General features: G+C 35.9%; 1 protein-coding gene across 4 annotated transcripts in view; it reads right to left on the reverse strand.

Moving 5' to 3' along the window:
• LOC150079116 (serine/threonine-protein phosphatase 4 regulatory subunit 1-like) overlaps window positions 1-14,307 on the reverse strand; it is a 672,615-nt gene that overhangs the window by 499,548 nt on the left and 158,760 nt on the right. The window contains exon 1 of one of the 4 annotated variants that reach the window (XM_090384029.1): window positions 12,999-13,246. The exons of the other annotated variants lie outside the window; for them this stretch is intronic. The gene's annotated coding sequence lies outside the window, so the exon portion shown is untranslated. Of the gene's footprint in view, window positions 1-12,998; window positions 13,247-14,307 lie in introns of those variants that run through there. 4 annotated transcript variants of the gene reach the window in all.

A 14,307-nucleotide genomic window follows, 5' to 3' on the forward strand; every position in this document is an offset into this window, starting at 1 on the left:
TAGGGCGCATCATTCAGCACTGAAAGCAAGTTACGAGGTTAGCATTAGTAGAGGCATATGATGCAAGAAAGCAAGCTTATTCAGCATCAGCCAAAAAAAAAAAAAAAAAACACCACTCCCATTTCACCCCTCCGTTCGTTCGAAATACCTGTCCAGTTGAGCCTTAAATTTGTTTAGGCTATCAACTTCAACAACAAGTGATGGAAGTCGGTTCCACCAACCAACCACCCGCTGGCCAAAGGCAAATTTCCGCACATCTATCCGACATCCGTTCTTCCTCAATTTGAATTTATGCCCTCTGAGGTGATTATTCTGAGCAAGATGAAGAATCCCATTGGCATTGAGCATGCTCAAACCATTCAAAGCCTTATACACCTCTATCAGATCACCTCGCTGGTGCCTAGTCTCCAGACTCTGTAATTTGCAACAAAGGGTTGCTCGTATGAGCAACCCTTTGTTCCATTCACTAATCTTGTTGCCCTTCTCTGTACCGTTCCAGCAGCTCTACATCCTTCTTGAAATGAGGCCTCCAGACCTGTATACAGTACTCAAGATGTGGCCTAACCATTGCCTTATACAAGGGAATAATCACCTCCTTATCCCTGCTAGAAAAATTATTGTATATCATTGACAAGACACCATGAGCTACTCTTGCAGCTCGTCTGCACTGCTCAGAGAACTTCATATCTGCCTGCACAATTACCCCCAGGTCCTTTTCATTCACCACTGTCAGTGTAGTACCGCAGAGTTGATACGTTGCTCTGTGGTTACTGTTTCCCATATGTAGTACTTTACATTTGTCAATGTTAAACTTCATTTGCCACCTCTCAGCCCATCTGTTCAACCTTTCCAGATCCTGTTGCAGCAGCATAGCGTCAGTAGTTTCCTTAACAACCCTGCCAACCTTTGTATCATCTGCAAACTTGGACATTAAACTTGATATACCATCATCAATATCATTCATAAACACCGAAAACAACAACGGACCCAGCACTGAACCCTGAGGAACTCCACTAATAACATTAGTCCACGTTGAGCAGTGTCCATTGATTACCACTCTCTGTCTTCTACCACTCAACCATCCCCTTATCCATAGCAGCAATTTGCCTCCAATGCCACACTGCTCCAATTTGTGCAGCAGTCTTCCATGTGCAACAGTATCAAAAGCCTTTCTAAGATCCAAATATATAATATCAAAGTTATTCCCTGCATCCAGTTCTTTTGTGACTACATCATAGTATCCAATCAAATTGGTCAGGCAAGACCTGCCCTTAACAAAACCATGCTGCGTCTGAGCTATAACTGAATTCTTGTCTAGATGATCCTGCAGTGCTTCTTTAACCAGTGCCTCCATTAATTTACCTGGAACAGAAGTTAAACTAACAGGTCTATAATTACTTGTATCAGCCTTTGATCCTCCTTTGTGAATTGGGGTTACATTTGCACATCTCCAGTCTATGGGTACCTCCCCTGAGTCCAAAGAAGCTCTCATAATTATGGCTAGGGGTTTGCTTACTTCCTTTGCTGCCTCCTTTAATATAACTGGATAGATGCCATCCACCCCAGGTGCTTTTTTATGTTTATCCTCAACAATCTCTCCTCCACTTTCCTCTCAGTTATTACAAAATCATCTAGCTCACTGCCAATGTTTACTTTACCTACCTCATTCTCCTTCCTGAATAACTCCTCATGCGTGAGGTTTCTCTACTTATTGCGCAGAAAAAGAAACCATACACCACTGCTGAAAACTCATAATTCCAGCAACAAAATTAACAGTTCACAACATGTTTGGTAATGAGGAAGCTGGATTATTGGACCTTTTCTCGCTGTATAATTCAACGGCGAAAATACAAATTTTTGATAGGGCAGAGAAGATGTAAGAAGGTACAAAAACCGAAGCATGGAGTATTCAAAACGACGAGAGCACAGACATTACTAGCACTGTACGTTTAATGGCATCTTTGAAATGTATGCATGACAATACGTTTAAAGAAAATCATCTATTATGCTTGTCCCTTGAGGAGCAATGGAGTTGATATATTTCAGCAGCTGATATATTTCGCAACTGCGAGATTTTGGTAATCAACATAGTTTGCTCTGGAATAAACTCTGTGGAATAACGACAGATGGTGGGGCAGCTATGAGAGGGGTCACATCAGGGCTTCTAGTTTTAATGCGCGGTATTGCTCCAAACATTATTGGCCTTTACTGTATTTTACATCGAGAAGCTCTAGCCACGAAAAAGTTACCTGATGATTTGAAGTCAGTTTTAGAAAAAGTTGTCAAGTACTAATTATATCAAAGGAAGTTCTTTAAAGACGCGTGTTTCATCTTTTGTGCCAGGATATGGATGCCGAACATGAAATGTTTCTTTTTCATATGAAAGTACCGTTAGTTATCGAGAAAAGTTTTTGAAGGAATGTTTGAGCTGCGATCTGAGGCAGCTATATTTCTGAGACAACAGAAGAAGGAATTGTTGCCATACTTGGAGAATTCAACATTGCTCTCTAAACTGGCATAGTTAGTCGACATTTTTTACAAACTTAATATACTGAATAAAACATTGCAGGAACAAGAGAAAACAATCATCGAAGCAACAAAAAAAATCCAAGCATTCCAAGACCAGCTTGACCTTTGGGTCGTAAAAGTTGAGGTCACATTTTTCTGTTTTCCCTACACTGGCACAGTTTATAGACACACTGGGTAGATCTAAGCGAGGTTAAAGTTATGATTTGCAAACATTTGAGAACACCTAAGCTTAATATTTTTGGTTAAAGATGACGGAAAAATATAAAAATATTTTCAGCTTAGCAGAAAAGGCCTTGCTGGTTTTTCCCACTACTTACCTTTATGAACTTAGATTTTATAGTTTAGTGTCAATTAAATGTAAATCGAAAAACAAAATTATAAAAGTTTATAGTGAATTACGCTGTGTTCTAAGTTGTGTCCAAAAATTCACTAGTTGTGTCTAAAAGATAAATAAAATGCTTTAACTATTTAAAATTAAAAAAAAAAAAAAAATATATATATATATATATATATATATGTTATTCCAACGTAATAAATAACAAGTAGATGTCTCAGTAATGATAAACATCTCAAAACGAACGTATTTCCATTAAAAATGTTGATAATGTAATTTTAGCTGTAAAATTTTAGCTCATGATCATAAATTCCCATTTTCGCATACATCCTTTTTTGGCATTACAAAAAGTCATGGGGAAAATGGGTCGCTGATAGATCTGTCTGAGAACCAGTGGTTTAAAGAAATATTGCAGGGTCATCTTATCAGGAATGCTGTTATACGAAAATCACGGCTTGGGAATTGGGTCTTGTCTGACCAATCTGTTTAGCTATTATGACACAGTATCAAAGGACCTGAATACAAAAAATAATTTTGATATTACAGGCAGTAAAGCGCTGGAGTTTATTGTAGTTCTAGCACGCATGACTGCTAAATACGGTGCTGCCCTTTTATTCTTTCCATCTCGTAAACTCCTTTGGTGACCGTGACCGCCAGAATATAAAGGGAAAAGGTCTCTATCTCTATAAGCTATTTACGAAAAGAATCAACATGCCTGATATATTCCAGATAATTTGTTCACCTTTTCAAAAAAACAAGAAAAAAATCAAATCCACGACTTCCGTTAACTCCACATTTACATAATCTAACAAACCTAGAAAGGTGTTCCCTACTAACAGCATATACAACCAGCTTGGATTTGACTCTGAGAAAATTTGCACAGAACAGACATATAAGAAAACTGACTCAGAGTCGGTTTTTAATCAAATACGGACAACTGCAATATCTCTATTTTCTATATATTTAAAAAAGGCATTTAAACAGAACTGCTTTTTTCTACTGAAACATTTATTTAATTCATGTAAAATAATATTTGAGGTATGGTTTCTTAAGTAACATATTTCGGAATCAATTTGGTGGTAACGCGATTTTAGCATTATAAAATTCATATACAGCATAAACCAAAAGTCAGGACGACTAAAATGCCTATAAAGTAATCTTTCTATTTATTTCCGTTCGATACTATAGATGAACTTATACTCAACTTCAGCCCCATGAGATGTGCTCCGTTAAAAAATATGACTGAAAATGAAATACTTCCAATTATGTATTTAACATACTTTACTTTATATAGTACAGTATATTTTTTAAATATAAAATTGAATGTCGCGAATAAGGTATTTTCTTCTTAATCTAGTACAGAAAATTATTTGCTTGATTGTGATGTAGAAGAATTCGGAGCAAAGTGGATCGCTTAAGGTTTGATTAAAATTCGCCCCCATCCCCTAGCACTGTGAGAGGAATAATTTTTCGGACTGAAAGTAAGTCATAGTTTACGAAACACAAAATAAAAACAGTCAAATGGGAATTTGCACTATTTATTGTATTTTTGAATTTGCACTGTTTATGTGTGCCATGATCCAAAGGGCACAAAGCGCTTGAAGGGAAATGGGGGAAAAAATCTTATTTTTCATATTTGTATTATTTATTTTGTACTTATTTATTATTACAATAGAACCCGAATAAGAAATTCCCGCATAAGTTTTCCCCTGTACTAGAGGGTTTGGTTTCTTATGTACCAATATCACCTCTATATACTGTAATGTATCATTTTCCCGCGTAAGAAGTTTCCCGGGTAAAAAGTTTTCCCGCATAAAATGTTCGTGATAAAGAATACACAGTGTATTATCATAATGTTTTCATCACACTTAATACGTTTTTTTTTTAATTTTTTAAATATATAAATTCTTTATTTTTATATTTAAAAAATTAAACAATATAAACATTTTGGTAATCGAACAAGTTAGTGCCAAGCATAATTTATTTCGTAGTAAACCACCGAAGTAGGTGAAATTGCATCGTTTTTTACATCTCTTATTGTGAATGCCTTCACATTGCACTACCTCCAAATAAGCAACGCTTCGCCAATAGAGAAGACTAATGTTACTTATTATCGGCGGATACCAACCCATGGGTGGTGTCTGCCGAGAATCCACTGGCGAAGTTTTGCCTATTCGACAATCCAATGTCGACGCGTTGCTTATTATTGGTAGTTCAAAAAATAGGGCAACTCGTTGTGAAGGCATTCACAATATGGGATATCACAAAAACGATGCGATTTCACCTACTTCAGTGATTTACTACGAAATGAAATGATGCTACCCACTAACTTGTTCGATTAGTGAGTTTTCCGTAGTCTGAGGCTTTCAGCCATAAAACCCTTTTAGTATAGACATTTTAATATATTGTAATTGTTTTCATCGATATCCATAATTGGATAGCGTCGACCACGTAAAGCATTTGCCGTTAAGTTCTGATTTTTTCTGAACAGTTCAGAATTATTTTGTAGATTGTTGCTCTGTCTTATTATAATTGTGAACTTTTAAGGTATGTTGAAACTTCAAAAGATCTCATCCTTCTAACTTTTTAATGAGTATCTGAACAGAATGTTAAGCAATTAGAACTCCTCAATTTAAAAATGTTTCCCATAGGCAGAGTAAAATATTTATAATTTTCGCTATAGTATATAAAAATTATCTTTAACTTATGTATGTGCATCTTTTAATTTTTATTAGTGTAGTTAATATTTCATACCCTTAAGCTTCCCTTCTAAGAAGTTTTAAACCTCCAGTCCCTTGGAAAACTTCTTATCCAGGTTCTATTGTATTTGTTTTTAGAGTCTTTATAATTTTGTTAATTTTTATCCATTATACTCTTCGAGTCTTTATATTCTTTATTTAATTCGCATTCTTATAATAAACATTAAAACTATTTTATGTTAAAACACCCATACTATTACTAAGTCAACGGCAAGATGCACTTTTTTTTACCTCGAACTGGCGCTGCCTAAATGTGTTTATAATATCATTTCGCAACCTCTGTAGTAACGGTTGCATAAAAAAATTAAGTGTATTCAAAACAGAGTCAACATACAAGTATGTAAAATCCGGCACGTTACAAAATTCGGAATTCTTTATAATCGACAATTTTTACAAAAAAGAGAGAGAAGAAAAGAAAAAGGAAATCGGGATATATTAATTGAGTAAACCAGAATGAGTTATCAACGTTCGCATTTGTCTTTACGAATCCACACAAAAAGGGCGCCATTTCTCTCTTTATATGACATCAAACATCTGACAAACAGGTTGTAATGGCGTTGCTAGAGCTCTGAAATAAGGGCTTCAAAGTTGTGATATACCTAAAACTGATTCATCTGAGTATCGCCAGAGACCACCTACTTCCTGACAAAGAGACAAATTGGTCCTGAAAAAGGCTTTCTTTCAATCATAACAGCGTCTCATTATTTTATAGAAATGGCCAATAAGCCTGTGGCAAGGCCATCTATTTGAAAGTAGCGCCTAATACTACTATAGTAGTATTAGGCGCTATATTATAGTATTAGTGCCTAATACTACTATAGTAGTATTAGGCACTAATACTATAATAGTTAGCAGGACAACACGTTACAAAAGCAAGTTCATTCTCCTGTGAGAATTAAGACCATTGCAATATCTATCCAGTTTTAAATCCTGGTGATATAATCTTGCAAACATCTTATAATTTCTCTAAGACCATATAAGGTTATATCAGGTACATTACAACTGAATTTCTCTCTTTTAGTGCTGTCTATTATTCAGTAAACTTCGTAACTTAGTGCGAACTGTAATGTGGCTGGTCACACAGCCCTTTCCTGAGCTGGTATAGTTAATCTCTATGATTATTCTCTTCCATAAAACAAAACCAAGGGTTCTGCCACCATTATAACTAGTCATGAAGCTTGTCAACTGCATAACTGAAGTAAGGAATAAAAAAAGGACAGGTGGGGTAAGGACACTCACCTGGCATGCTTCCCACTCCATCCTAAAGATAAGATCTAGTGAGTAACCTTGAGATGCCTGTTGTTTTTTACTCTGCAATAGTTACAATGGTGCAAAAACGAAACCTAGTATCTTTGTTATTGTTTGCTTGTCTGTTATTTGGTTTTTAGGAGCATTAGCAACTAAGGCCATATTGCTCCGGGGATATGCGGTGGTCATTCCCTGACCTTTCCGCATCCTCTGTATTTGGTGGTCACGGGCTCGAACCCCGGTCTAATCAAGAAGCGTGTGCTCCGCACTGCCGCTCCTGCCCACGGAGGCGCCATATCTTTGTTATTACGTACGAGAACATAACTGAATTTCTCCACAGCATTATTAAAATCAAAGTATCATGTAAACTGATAACGATTGCAGATACTTCGTTATAATCGTTCCTTGAGAAAAATAATTTACTTTTTAATATTCTCCATTGCAAAAGTATTATTTCCTCTAAAGCACATTCACTGATATTGTTTATTACTGTACTAAGCATGCATTTAAAATTGACTTTACAGTACACGAAGACATTGTTGTACCTGTTTATTGTGATCTTTTTACGTTTCATTGAACTTTTATTTACATTTCAACCACTAGTACTAACTATCCTTTAGTCTTTACAGAATTTTATCGATGTAAATAAGTTCGGTTTATTAGGGTTTAATATTTATTCAAGGTGCTTCTCCAAAACTGCTCAGCGATTAAGAATACCTCTTTTAAAATTCAGAAAATTTTAAATCCTGGCACCCTCAAACTCCCTAGGGTATTAGATTTCAGGGTTTCGTGCATGTATTAAAGAAAACAAGAAATAATCAACAATCATGTTAAGTTTGGAAAAATATCAATAATAAAGTTATTTAGAAAATCAATTTTCCTGTTTTTTTTTTCTTCTTATATATATATATATATATATATATATATATATATATATATTTTTTTTTTTTTTTTTTTTTGTGTGTGTGTGTGTGCATGATACATAATTATTCACTTTAAATTGATTAAGCCGTTATGAAAAAATATATTATCGTTTAAAATTATCCAAGCCATTATTATTACTGTATTTGCATTTTTTTATGTATAATTTTATATTACGTAAGCATTATTCTTTTAGCCAAGGTTCAAGAAAAGTCTCCACTGTCGATTACTATCACTATTATGAACAAATAGCAAAAAATATAAGATTATCAATCGGCTGGCTTAGACGTAACTGTATACTTAAAACAGATTTTTCATCTACACTAGATTTTTCAAAAAAAAATTGGGTTATTCGCTTTGTCCCATGAGTCAATTCGCCCAAACTTCTTCCACAGTATATCGTAATAGTAGTAATAGTTATAGTCATATAGCGCAAGCCAATGGCTTTTGCTGCAGTGGCGAGGGAGGGAGAGTAGATAAGAAAATTCAATTTCTATGCTTCCCTCCTCACATAGGTAACTACCCAGTTGACCTTCGAGTTTATTCAAACTCTCAGCCTACCTGTGAAGGCAACCTGTTCCCGCAATCAACGACTCGCTGGCTAAAAGAAAACTTCCTACACCTCCTCCACTGTAATTTGAATTTATGCCCCGAGTTCTGGAATTCTCTATAACAGTGAAAATTCTGCCTGCATTCATTTTACTAACCGCTCTTAGAGCCTTATAAACCTCAACTGGGTCACCTCTGAGGTGTCTGGTTGCCAAGTTCTGTAGCTCACATAATCGGAGTCTTTCCTCACATGGTCTTCCGTTTTGCCGATCTCACCTTGCGAGTTGCCGTCTTTGGACCCTTTCGAGAAGCTCAATGTCTTTTTTTCAGATGAGGTCTCCATAATTGAATACAGTATTCAAACTGTGGTCTTACAATAGTCTTATATAGTGGGATTATGACCACCTTATCTCTATAGAATAATGTTCGATAAATCACCTTTGATAAGACACCATGGGCTTTTCCTGGCTGCCTGTTTATGTGCTCAGAAAACTTCATATCTGCCTGTATCGTAAATCCCAGATCCTTTCTTCCTCTACTTTTTTTTAATTTAACCCCACCAAGTGTATAATTTATTTTGGGGTTGCTATTCCCCACGTGTAAGACTTTGCATTTTCCTGCAACAAAACACAGCTGCCACTTTTCTGACCATTCTTGCAGCTTGTTCAAGTCATCCTGAAAAGGTGCTTCCTTGGTACTGAACTCTCTACCAATCTCTACGTCGTCTGCAAATTTTGATATCAAGCCTTCTATCCCATCGATGTTGGGATAGAAGTTGTTGGCATCAATCCTTTTATCCCATCGTCAATGTTGTTTATGAAAATCTGAATAATATCCATTAATCACAACCACTGCTTCTACCCTGCAGTCACCCAGCAATCTATTTTAGAATTGTTTCAGTAATCCCAGCATGTTCCAGCTTATCGAAAAACCAGGAAATACAATGAGAATAAATAAAAACAATATAAATTCCCAAAAACCTTTGACCCTGGATTTAGACCAGTGATGAGCAACAAGCCTAGCTTTGCGATGCGGCCCGCGATCTAATCGCAGAAACACACAAAAAAAAAAAATAATAATAGTAATAATATATATTATTTACCCTCGAGTAAACCCTCGCTAATCCGGTTACAGTTAATCCGGATCGAAATATGAAAAATTCTGTAATATTCGAAATATGAAAGCCATACGGGATTTAAAAAGGCAGTGAGTCATTCTGACTGTGGGCTGATTGACTGCGCAGAAAGAGGAGAGACGGAACATGTCAGTATCGTTGTTAACTCTAAGTCAGAAGTATGTTATTACTTATACTGCTTCATTTGCGTACTTCTTCATACACATGTATGTACATAAGTTAGCATATTTTATATAATTATGGGTTCTAAAAAATTGAAAAGTAGAATAAAAAGAAAACACGTTGCTCTAACTACATTAACAAGCTCAAAGTGATAGAGCAACTAGAAAATGTATTCCTGGAAGGGGAAAAAAAAAAATTGCAAAAGAATTTGGTATTAGCCAACAGACTGTGTCACATATTAAAAGACAAACACTCTATAAAGGCATTTGCTTTAAAATTCGATGTGGGGAGTGATAAAAGCAGTGTATCAAATAGAGACACTGAAAAAGCCAAAAGAAGTGTTGCTGGAAGAAGCTGCATTTAAGAGGTATTCACAGCAACGATCAAGTGGTGTTGGCGTCGCACGCCAACGTCTATACTTTATACACGCAAATAATTTTTTTTATTGACCTCAAATATAAAAGTAGTTCGTACGTGAAAAAAGGTTGTAACTCTTGAAACACTGCTCCAGAAGGTTGCTGATGTCATGAAGGGGAGATCATAATCTGATTTTTAAAAAAAATAATAAATTCTAGGTCCCCCCCCCCACACACACACATGTATATAAATAATATTAAGGGCAAATGATGAAAGGAAACACGCTTATAAAGCGTCATACGTCAGCCACAAACACACACACCGTCTGCCCATCTCCTCACTAATTTTTGTTCTTTCTTATTTATTCACTGCCACTTCCACAACCCACGCCAGATTATAATCAATCACTGAAAACAAATTTTCATACATCTATCCCGTACCATATTTTTTTCAACTTAATTAAATTTGCACCCCTATGTGTATCCGAATTAGTAACAGTCCCTCCCCCCCACCCTGGGAAAAAATCCTGTATAACAACGACAGAACCCCACGAGTTCTCCTATCAAGACTGTCTGCTCAGAAAACTTCACGTCCAACTGTACAATTATTACTAGGTCTTTTTCAACTCCAGTACCTTGAGTGTGTACCACCCAATTGAGATGAGATTAATATAATTCAGAGATTAATAATAATAATATTCTTGTTCATGCTCCGGTACGACCACGAGGTCAGAGGAGTTTGCAATAAATCATGAATACAATCGTTAATCGTATTTAGCTGAATACCACGGTCCACTCAAAGAGCGTGTGCTACTGCACTCGCGCTCCTGACTACTCAGCTACGTCAGGCCTACTACTATCCATATGCACTGCCTTGCATTGTTAAACCTGAATTACGACTTCTCAGCCTATCTGCCTAAATTCTCTAGGTCCTTGTTGAAGTAGCATATCTTAATTCCTGTCATCAACCATCCAGCTAACCTTTGTCTTATCGGCGAATTCACAGACTTGATATGCCTTCATCAATATCGTTAATAAATATTGAAAACAATAAGGGCCCAGAACTGAATCCAGAGGGACTCCAACAATAACACTCGTCGAAAAAGAGGACCCACCCTCCTTTGGCCACAGTAGTGATCTGTCCCTAATACTCCTCCAATATATACGGCAGTCGTTCATCTGGAACCGTATCAAAAGCTTTACAGAAATCTAAGTACATATGATGTCAAAAGTATTTCTTCATCCAGTCGCTTTGTTACTGCGAAATGGTAGCTAATCAGATTCGTCACACAAGATCTCTCCTAAATTCGCGACGTGATCGCACTGTATTACTGTCTATATGATTCTGAATTAAGCTTTAAACCATAAACTCCATTATTTTCTGCGGGATTACTCATTTTTTCATTATTTTTCTCCATTGTTTTCGTTGTGATATAGACATATCACAGCCACTTTTTATTATTTATCACAGCCAATATTTTATTATTTTTTCAATGGCATAGTGTCGACCCGTTTTTATATACTGAATATAACTGCCATATGCTTTTTACTTGTATCTGTATACTGTATTCGCATATATAACAACATTACGTAACGTTATTATCATATTAATGTATAATTAAAATACACTAGTCCTAATGCAAGAAGGTCCGGAAAAAAAAGAAAAAAAAAAGGCCTAAAACTAATGCTTATAGGGTCTACTTGCACTAGGACTAAAGAAATTGATTTAATTACTGAAATGTTTAGTTTAACTCAATTAGTACGTTACGCATTTTGAGTGAGACTGCTGTGGTCGCATTATTATAAACAGAAATTTATTAAACTATTCTTTAATCAACGCGAGCTACGGTGTATATACAACAAATAAAATAACACGTGCGATATCCAAATTTTCGCGGAATATCCCAATAATCAATCCTACAATAAATTTTAAAATCCTCGGTACTCGGGAGGTTACAAACAATAAAGGCGGACCCCACATAATGCATTTCTTCACAATGCAAGTACAAAAGTTCCATTTCACGCTTTATTTTGAATTTCAAAGAAAAACCAACAGTATTTCCTAGAAACATACAAAACATAAAACTTCAATTCTTCAAGGCATCCTCATCAGGAATAACCACGAATAATTCTTAAGAACCTTTCGGAGAATATAATATGTATAGTCTCAAAATATTCTCTATTCGTATCACTTGTCAGGAACGCTTCATACCCATGTTTTACCGCCTGTTTTTACTTATCCAACTTGTAATGGTATTTACTTAAACCTCTAAAAATAAGTAGCGTTCACACAATAAAATAAATTTCCCATTCGGAATAAAGTTCTTATTTAACTTGTTTATTTTAACATAAAATTTTTTAGTTCGTAATGTAAGGATGTAAAAAGTAAGTTACTAAAAGTTGATAATTTAAGACAAGATAGTTCCAGACTTATTAACACCTAGATTACGATTCTCCAAACACCTACTGGATAAATACAGATGGGATGTAACGCCACTATCCGTCAATTAAGAATTATCTACACACTTATAATATGCATAAACATTTCAACAAATTGCAGCTATTTTATTTACAACACTAGAACTTCTCAAAGTTTTCTGCATGCTGTTGCTGCTCCCTTTCCTTTTTTACGGCTACATAGTCAACATGTTATCTGCCAAATGCTAATTAAAATTTCTAGCAGAATATTGCTCAGAAATAGTTTATTCCAATTATGACTATTATAATATTATCTCAATGTGTATTTTAAAATTTTACTGAGTTGTTGCCTTCGCTCAAATTTAAGACCTATATTTCTTCGCGCCTTGTGTTTTTTTTTTTTTTTTTTATTACACAGTAAATAGAACTGCGCCTTTAAACCGAACCAATCGCTGTACACTTACAAGACGAAAGGGGGCGCGGAAGGATGTACTCCACTCTGCGCGCGCATAGAAGAGAAATCCGGCATATTTGGTGCTTGCAATGGCAACTGTGTAGAGAAACCATCCATAATCACAGATACTCACAGCTCCGGTCCATGCAACAGCTGCTGCAGCTACGACACCCGCCAAGGTCATGTGCCTCCTCCATCACTGGAAACATAAATGTATTGTTTCCAAATACAAAAGTAAACGGTAAAGATCCTGTCTTCTTAGCACATACACAGAATCACGTATCCCAAGTTTTAACAGAGGAGAAAATTTTCTGGTTAAAAACATGAAACGAAAAAACAAACAATTTTAACTCCAAGTGAGCACAACGATCCGTTCACGCACGAACGTTCCACTCCCAGTAGATGTGATAGTAGGCTGCAATCTTGGCACAGAGCCAATACGCAGAAGCAATTACAGCGTCTCCTAGTGGGAAAATTGGTACTTACTAGACTGCTGATGGCGGTAATTCTTCAGTTACACTCTACACAAAGGTGAAAGATTCCCCCACTTAACTTGATAGAGATATTAAGCTATGTATAATTGTGCGGCTGCAAGGTGTCACCTATTAACTCCATCCTTAAAAAAACAAGTCTATGTCGCATATATTGACGATCAATAACAATGAAGAGCCACGCCTCACGCAGCTTTAGGAACATTGTAAAAACGACTGTTTCTGATATGCACCGAACCGAAGTGTACTAAGCGTAATATGCGCAAATTTCCTTATTTCACAGTTACGTTAGCTTTCCACGGCTCGACATTTTACCTTCTCCTAGTTATAAAAGAGAGAAAGCAACATGAACTGCTCAGTGCGCTTGTTTGTTTATTTACTTAAGAAAAACGGTGGTGCAAGTTCTCTTGCGATTTCCGGAATGGCTTGTACAAACGCTCTCTCTCTCTCTCTCTCTCCGTCTCCACGAAGCAGCCGGAAGAATGAACTAAAAGGAGTCTTTCAATGCGCAATGGGGAAGCGCGCACACAGCCCTGGCACCAACTTATCCGGCTCAAAAAAAAAAAAAAAAAAAAAATATATATATATATATATATATATATATATATATATATATTCCTCACCCATCATTTTCATCTATCGGGTCCGCTGGTGGAAAATTTGCATTTCTTTATTCAGATTGTACAAAAACAAGTCACACAAACAGCAACAAACAAAAATAAATAACATAAAAAAAATAAAAAAAGTAGTACCTGCAGAGCTGAAAAACTAAGGCAGGGCATTTTTCCCAAGCCGAATCCAAAACCAGCGGTCAAAAAGGTAGAATTTAAAAATATATTAGACTTATACATTTATTTACTGTTACTTTTTTTAAACTATGAAATGGGTGAACTCCACAGTAGAGAAAAAGCCTAAGATTTTGTGACATGAGTGGAAAACGTTACAGACCAG

Source organism: Mastigoproctus giganteus, chromosome 10 (assembly GCF_048544385.1).
Source record: "Mastigoproctus giganteus isolate SK-2022 chromosome 10, ASM4854438v1, whole genome shotgun sequence".
NCBI lineage: Eukaryota > Metazoa > Arthropoda > Arachnida > Uropygi > Thelyphonidae > Mastigoproctus > Mastigoproctus giganteus.